This window comes from Ptychodera flava (genome assembly GCF_041260155.1).
Source record: "Ptychodera flava strain L36383 chromosome 3 unlocalized genomic scaffold, AS_Pfla_20210202 Scaffold_25__1_contigs__length_14229661_pilon, whole genome shotgun sequence".
Lineage (NCBI taxonomy): Eukaryota > Metazoa > Hemichordata > Enteropneusta > Ptychoderidae > Ptychodera > Ptychodera flava.
In genome coordinates this window covers 4,618,348-4,627,305 of record NW_027248279.1, presented here as the reverse complement: position 1 = coordinate 4,627,305, position 8,958 = coordinate 4,618,348, and positions in this window count along the sequence as shown.

Below are 8,958 nucleotides of genomic sequence, written 5' to 3'. Positions count from 1 at the left end.
GAACACTATCTTGGGTTTTACAGTCCAACATCATTAAACAAACATAAGCGTATGCTAAAGGTGTTCTATAATTTGTGTCACCTTTCATATATTGCAACAGAATGTGTATATCCATTGCACTTCATACTGGCAGACTGTGTTGACTCATATAGTGGCTCAACTAAACTAATTACCCTACTCAACTCTTGTGGCAGATTTGTTCAAAGTCTAAGGCCAGAGATATCATGAATAGAACAGTTTTGAGTACCACAAAAGAAAACTTTGCCAGTTGCTTCACCCCAGATAGTTTTGTCATTACAAGTCTTGACAATATTGATATTGGTCAACCCTATGCTGGTGTTACAAGTTCATTTAAGAACCGTGGCATCCATGCCACATCCTACCAGGCAGTTGAACCCAAACTTCAGAAAATAAGAAATACTGCTGCAGACTTTGTTGACTGCAGTACAAGAGTCAGGCAACTGTCAGAGTTGTTGCAGATACAGCAATGTCAGTCCACTTCACTGTTTCAGTGTTTTGCAATAGCTGCACATCCTGTACTCAGAAAACTAGCCCATCAGGGCAGTTTAAAGCAAAATCCTACAAGTCTAGCTGTGTTGAAAAAGCTTGAACTTGTGATAAGAAATTATACTGCTGTATTGCTTGGCAGTGATGAGACACTTACTTATCTTGAGGAAATATTACCAATCGATGAACAAAACATCCTTTTGACCATTGATTTTTTTTACTTTTTTGAAAGGTCACAAAAGGTCAAACTCAGTACAGTACCTGGTGATTACGCAGAGCTTCTCTGTCTATGCTATGCCCTGAAATGCCCTGTTCAGATATATACCCCTGACAAAAAGCTATTGTACACATTTGCTCAAAGTATCAGAATGTTGAGCCTTTTCGAATCATTCGACATGGGTATGGTGTGTATTCATTGCTTTTACACACAGAATGGCTTGATAGTGACTATGACCTCTGTGACCTTGACAATGAAAATATGCCCTTAAATCCATGGTATCAGGCTAATGCCAGATTGGCTGGACCGCAGGTGATACAAAGTAAAATGAATGAGATTTTTGGTGTGAGATTGTTTCCCTGTGCGTCTGCAATTGTCGAATCTGAAAGTGAATGCAGCTCACCAAAACAAAAAAAAAGGAAAACAACAACAGAGGAAATTCAGTCTGTCAAGGAAACACAGTATAGTCAGGAGAAGTTTCTACCTGATGTCTCAATATCTGAAGGGTCGGGCTCAAAACTGAAAGAAGTCAATCTTGAGGATTTCAAAATTACTACCACTGAAATGAATGCATTCAGTATGCTGAAATTGGATGCATTCATCTATTGTTTTCAGAAGCATTCAGCATTCAACTTACAACCTGATACAATGCTCCCCAATTTTAAATGCATGTTGTCAAAGGCCAGTTTACCTACAACAGAAACTTCTAAAGTTGTATATCTAGGTGTTCTCAATGAACCTTGCGATAACCTTGAAACAGTGAAGCATGTCATTGAAAGGTTGTATGCTATATTCCAAGTTGGGACCAGATTGAAATATTTGGTGGTTGTAGGGGACGGGAAAACGTTTGAACATCTGACAAAATTAAAATACATGTACAGTAGTGAATTGAATTGGCTGGTTATCATGCCAGGTGACTGGCATATATTAAAGAATACCCAGCCAGTTCTTTTCAAAATATATTTGGAAGCCGGACTGAAAGACATTGCTAAGACTACATTTAAAGAGGAGGGTCTATTGCAGTCCCTGATACAGTGTCATAATTTCAAACGCTGTCATAGATTTTTGATGAATGTGTGGGAAGCATTTTACAGATATCAGATATCTGAATTTGTTCTTTCACGGGACGCCTCACAGGCCACACAAACTGAATCATCAGATACCAAAGCCATCATGCAAGGTATACTGGAGAAAGCCGTCACTCTACAGAAACTTGATAACAACAATGAGACTGACTTTCATGATATAGAATGCCTTTAAAGGACTTGTACACTTCCATAGAAAATTTTCACACAGAATTTCTTGATTACATTGACATAAGAAGTAAAACAGATGACTGCTACAAATTCTGGTCAACTTTCATACACAGAGATTGTTTTGCTTATATCTCTCTTTACATGGCTTTCCGTAGCAGTAATTGGCCACTGAGAATGGCATCAATCAAGCAGCTAGCCCTTTGTATCATGCTTTTGATCGGTCAACCTATCTTCGTCTCATACCAAGGCATCTCCATGATTTGCTGCAAGCACCTAGATCACCTGCAGTCTTGCATCCTAGATCACCTGCAGTCTGAGGGATTTACAACTAGCATAACTGGCTTCAGCTGGAGAGAGCTTGCGCTTGATGAAGCCCATGAACAACTTATCAATTTAAGTGTCAAAACTGCAGTTCATAAGCCCTCTCCTGAATTGCTTGACAACATGGCAAAATATTTACCTTTCAGGGCTTCATGCCTTAAAAATCTGCATTCTGAAATAACCCCTGAAAAGAGAGGCAAAAGTGTCAACAAAAACAGATATAGAGAAATGCAGAAGGGAATGAGGAAGACTGATGAAGGGTTGTGGCGAGTGTCTTATAAAAAAATCTGTGAGAGCTCTGTTTTTGCTGCAACTTCTGAATAAAATCTTTGGAAAAGTTGTTCTCTCGTGAAAAAGCAACTGAAACAATACAAGAAGACCTGATGACATTTTATGAAGTGGGTCAAAGAGCTCAACTACATCTCTATTAGACTGTTACATAATCCTAGTAGCTGCTGCTAGGAGGAGGAAAATGAAAACATTTTCGGGGAAGGTTGTGGTAAAAAGGAGACCATGTACATGTACAGCTGATGCTGACAAAAAAATACTTGATGCCTGTTTAAAAAGGCAAATTGCACACTCAATAAAATCTGGTGTGCCTATTAAAGGCTTTGTGCAATTTATTCCCCTACCACGTGCAATCTGTGATGCAGATGGGTCTATGCACCATCAAAGCTCAAAATCAAACACAACTAAAGTATTACAAAAAAGATATGACACATGCAGCATCATAAGGGAGGCACTGCCTGAGAATTGGACAGCTGAAATGGTATACTTGAAAGTATGTTTTTGATTCAGTGTGCGCCAATAAGATCCCATCATAAAACATTCAAAGACTACTTAATCTATACCATAAGTAGGTGGGTTGTTCCCCATTTCAGACGAGGTGCACTCTCAGTTCATTTGCTGTTCGATGACCCACATTCTTTAAGTTCAACTTTACCAAGTCCTAAAGATTTGGAAAGAACACGTAGAGACGATGGTAAAGCAAAAAAATGTACAGCATATGAATCAATTGACCTGCAAACAGTACTTCCAAAAGAAAATTGGATGGTTTTTCTTGGTGACAGAAAAAATAAGCGCTTATTGGTGAATTTTCTGTGTGAAGAAATTCCAGACTTTCTGAAGCCCTACCTTGGAGTTGACAGGAGTTTGTCATTGCATGGGGTTTTGATGGGGAAAAGAAAGGCAAAGCAATAATTGTGAGTGGAAATTACCCTTCTCATGAAAACCCTGCATACTTTTCGAATCATGAAGAAACTGATACACTTATATGGCGCCATGTCACTGTTTCAGTAAAAAAGAACATACTCATATACTCGCCAGATACAGATGTTTACAACATCGGATTACCTCTGATGGCATCTGAGCTATCAGACAGAAACATCTTTATACAACTCAATGCACGTGCAGGTGATCAATCATATCTACATTTAAATAAATTAATTGAAGCCTTAGCAAATGATCCAGATCTTGCTTAAATTGATCAAGACATAAGAGCAAAATGTCTCCAAACTCTCTATATCACATCTGGTTGTGACTTTTTGTCATTTTTTGTTGGCTGTGGAAAAGCAGCATTTCTGAAAGAATTTTTCCAATATTTATTGTCGGGGAGTTGGGAACAGTTTTCATGTAGGTTGAGTAGCCACTACTGCAGTGCCCATCCTACATAAGTTGTTAAGTTTGTTTACAGCTCAGAAAATCTGTCAGCAGGCTGCTAATAAGTTCGTCAGGTTGTTTATCAGTTCGTCAGGCTATTTATTAGATCATCAGGTCTTAAACATACTGACGGAATTGAAATTTACTGGTCGCACTATAAATGGATTTACTCTTTTGGCTCAGAAAATCATTCCTGTCTAGAATCGGTAATCTCTTGTTATGTACCTAATACTCTACAGTTGAGCTGCCCTGTTAGTATTGTCAAAGCAGCTCTTTGACAGCTTACATAATGGCTGACCTATTTTTACTGTGAGTTCAGAAGGTCGGGTGAGTTGTTGATGCTAGTCACGAGCATAAGGTATTGACCGCCGAACAATTTAAACATAAACGTATTTTTCTAGCTGAAGAAAACAAAATTGGATATTTCATTTTAATCCATTCACTCCAGCAGTGGATAACATAGCGTACTGAACATTAACAGTGCTTCACTTTCATCGTGACAGTGGACTGTTTACAGCACCGCACTCTTTGGATGCGTTCATTGAAACGTCATAATTTTCAATGTCATATGACCTATTAATGTGACAAAGTGGTTGCCACAGATGATTGCACGCATACTGTGTATTGATCGATAAATGCCGCTCGCAAACAAATTGTTGTAATTCAATCATACATGGAGTTTTGCCGGCATTGTTGCAATGTCACTGTGCTGGCCTCATTTCACAATGATTCTTTTGCCTCTGTTTGGCCGCAAACAAATCATATTTTTTAAAACTGATCAGTATTTTTTACATAAAGAAGTTTTACTCCGTATGTTTGTATTACCTTGGGCTAGGGCTTCAAAACGAAAAAAAACAACAACAATGCACTGGGGGGGGGGGGTAAACGCAATTTTTGAGAGGGTTGGGAGCTTCTATTTGAATATATCTGACATATGGCTGGCCTATTTTTACTGTGAAATCAGAAGTTCAAGTGAGTTGTTAAGCAGGCAATTTGTAAGGATATATGCAAGAAGTAAAATGGCAAAGGTAAGTGGTATGTTTTAAAAACCCATTTGACCTGCTGTCAATGTACGATTGCGCATGGGCCTTCCCCGTGGCACTCCTTATGAATGCGAGGTCATTTCCCTGGGGTGGGGGCTTCAAAACACTGAGTGAGTTAGGAGCTTCCATTGCCAATTCGAGTGATTCACTCCCCCCTCCCCTGTTGCTCACGTACCCACAGTATTTAACATATCCACGCCGAAAAACACTCCAGTAAAAGTTAACGTCGAGCATTTTAAGCGAGGCAATTTACCACCAGCTCATCAGCAGTCAAATTTATCCAAACTGCGGAGCTTCGTAGGAACAGAGCAACATGCGCGGCAATTCTAAAATGAGAGATTTGCCATACTCTGTCACCTAATTCAGGAAAAACGACGTTTTCTCAAAGAAAATATGCCATTGCTTCGTCCTGCCGCGGCTTCGGTTTAAGGTTGCCATCGCCAATTACTTCAAACCATACCTAACGGAATTTAGCAACCCCGTTACAGGGGGGAGGAGTAACAGTGATTTCATGTAGTTTTACTGTCTGAGGGAAATGTTGGACAGTTTACTTGAAATGAAACATTTCTGGATGATTGACACAATCAAGCAGTCGAATTCAAAAGGCTATTAAAGTTTGTTTGTTCTTGACTTATAACCTGCAGTAGCTCGCATCTCGCGGCTTCACTGCTCGTGCTTCATACTGGTTCGAGATCAGGCATGCGATAAAAGAACTGCAGTGGCTAAAGGCTTGATTCATGGTTCGCATGTGCTAGTACAGGACCAAATTTTGTTTTCACTTCTTTGGAAGGCCTTGAATGACCTTTGACCTACTTTCATCTGTCATGGGTCCTATTCGAAGACCATTGTACCGTCTGACTTGCAGTGTTGCTCATGAGTAGACTCAAATACCATGTTTTTTTCATTTTTGTGCCATGACGACAGGTCACATGACTATGCCGCAATCTACGATTGCAAAATTTAAGTGGAATCTGTGTTTTATTACAGATATGTTTTGTGATTACACCTAGCTAACCTGCCTACCCTACATCTTCACCTCAATTCCCCTGGCCAATCAGCTCTTCTATCTGTGACCTTTATCAATCTTCCTTCCCGGCCAATCAGCCACTTTAAGCCTCTGTCTCATCGCTCCCATTCATTCATTCATTCATTCATTGCAAGGGCTACAGGCTTGGTTTCCAGTTTATGTGCTAGTATGAGAGCAAATTTTGTTTTGCAATCTTAGGAAGGCCTTGAATGACCTTTGACCTACTTTCATGTATCACAGGTCACATTCGAAGACCATTTTACCGATTGACTTGCAATTTTACACATGAGTAGAACTCAAAGACCATATATTTTTTTATTTTGGTACCGTGACGACAGGTCACATGACTCTGCGACAATCGCAAATAGAGAATTTTAGAACCATTTATTCCTTGAAAAGTAATCAATCCAATTTCGTGATTGCTGTTGACCTTTGACTTCCAAATCATACCGTAACTGTACCTCATTAAAGATACACATATCTAGTTCTGGGCTTGCTAAAATAGCTGAAATTCTTTTTTTTTTTTGGTATGCAAGGATATTTATGGGAATAAAGTTTTTGAACAAAATGTCAAATGACCAGCCACGAAATTCGCTGCCAATATAATGATTTAGGGTCCAAATACTATAACTAGCACGAACTCATTTCTTCGTCTGGTTTGTGTCACACATCAGCGGCAGTGGGCTCCTGAGAAGTAAACTTTAGCGTAACATTAGTTTTTAGACCGTCCCAAAACATTTGGCATGATATGGTTTTATGTGCATTATTGAATCAATGAAGCGGGCTGTTAACTCAAATGGCTAAAGAATTGAAATATGTTGAACAAGTGACATCCACGCCTTAGCTTCTTCGCCGAAACGCCTCCACCACATGACTCATAAAGATAAGTTGGAAATAATTCTTGAGAGGTCTAGCCCAACCATCAAGTTCGCTTGGCATACATCCACATGCCTTCCAAAATGCTGGTGTGGGCCAAGGTTTAAGGATCCAGAAAATGAAAACAATGATTAATGGTGAAATGAAAAACCGAGGAGACTTGGACAGTGAAGAATAAGCCCCCTACCATTCATCAGAATAATTCTAGAACCTGAAGGAACAAGTCGATAAAGCATTAGCATTACGCCGGTCAACAGAAATTAAAAAGCAAGCACTTGTATAGCTATCAATGACTCTAAACACCAACTATCAAACCCTGTGTCGACCCAAGCTGCATTTGGACGTCCGTAACTTGAATTCCTTATACATGGTTTTTTTTACGTCCGTGGATTCATAAATTTCCATAATATAGCCGGGCCAAAAGCTTCTTGGAGGCATGATCGCAAAAATAAAGGAAACACATTTCTTGACAAAAAAACCCTATCAATAACAGAGTTTGAACCTTTGTACAGTTGTAATTTTAGTCAGTAGAAGAAATAATGCAAATGAAAACATACTCTGAATTGTGTAGCGTAACAGTGTACCGTCTTTGGCAACTGCTGTATTGAAAAGGGGCCAGTATGGCCATTGTCATCGGGGTCAGTTTGCACAGGACAACCAATTTGATGAATTAAACGTGAGAGGGACATTTGTACCTGGAATGAGACAGATTAATTGCCGCGATCACGTGAACTAGCTAAGCCTAACCCTGAAATGTCTGTAATGGTCTTCATTTGATTTTGTGTCGGGAGAACACAGTAGAAGGAATTGTGGTTAGCTGACCAAATTCTCGGAACGGAGCGAGCGTAAGGGAGCGCAGTTCCGACAATGTGGTCAGCTTACCCAAATTCCTTACCCCCACCGTGCTTCACCCGAGTAAAAAAAAAATAGCGTCAATGACACTGTAGCTCCCATCCTGGACTATTTAGTGATTGTTCTCTGGTCAGATATTTGAACATGTGTGAAAGGGATAAAGTGCATGAAGTGAAAATACTTAAATGAAATGTACTGGAGACAGTGAAATATGTTTAATGTAATTATTCAGAATATAAAATGGAAAAAATACAGAATTAGATATATCGAATACTGTGATACAACCATTAACTCAACAAGTCATTTACAATGACATAGTCCCCACTTGTAATAGGAGTACTAGTCTTGATGGGCAGGAAAATGTGGTCATTAAGAAGTATCATTGGAGTGTATATGTTGAGATCTATGGCACATAGGTCTATGTCGTTGTTCCCAATTTGAACACATGAGGCATGTCTAAGTTACGGTTCTAAATCGGGAAAAAAGATCAGACCTCTAGCAGTATTGGCCAGCCAAGAAATACATATGCGCATTATAAATGAGGTACAAGATGTGACATCTTAAGGTCTAATATCCTATCAAAATTGCAGGGTATAGAACTTGTGGTTACTGAAATATGCATATATATGTATAATCAAGGTCAAAGGTCATCAAGGTCACATGACATTTTCAAAAAAAAAATTATATTGCTAATTAATCCCTATATGCCAAAAAATCAGATCTCTAGCTCTATTCGCTTGCCCAGAATTAGATGTGTACATAATTAATGAGGTAAAGCGTGTGCTGTCATAAGGTCTCCCATCCTACTAAATACAAAGGACATAGCACTTGTGGTTACTTATTTATTGACATAAACATATATTTTAGGTAAAAGGTCATCGAGGTCACATGACATTTGGTCAAAAAATTTCTCTCCTATAGTTATCCCTATATACCAAAAATCAGACATCCAGCTCTATTGGCTCGCTCAGAATGAGATATGCGCATAATTATTGAGGTACAGTATGTGGCGTCATAAGGTGTCCCATCATACCAAACATGAAGGGTGTAGCACTTGTGGTTACCGAGTTATGGAAAATATGTATATTTGAGGTCAAAGGTCACCGAGGTCACGTGACATTTTGTCAAAAAAATTGTTTTGCTAAGTTATCCCTATATACCAAAAATCAGACCTCTAGCTCTATTGGCTCGCTCAAAATT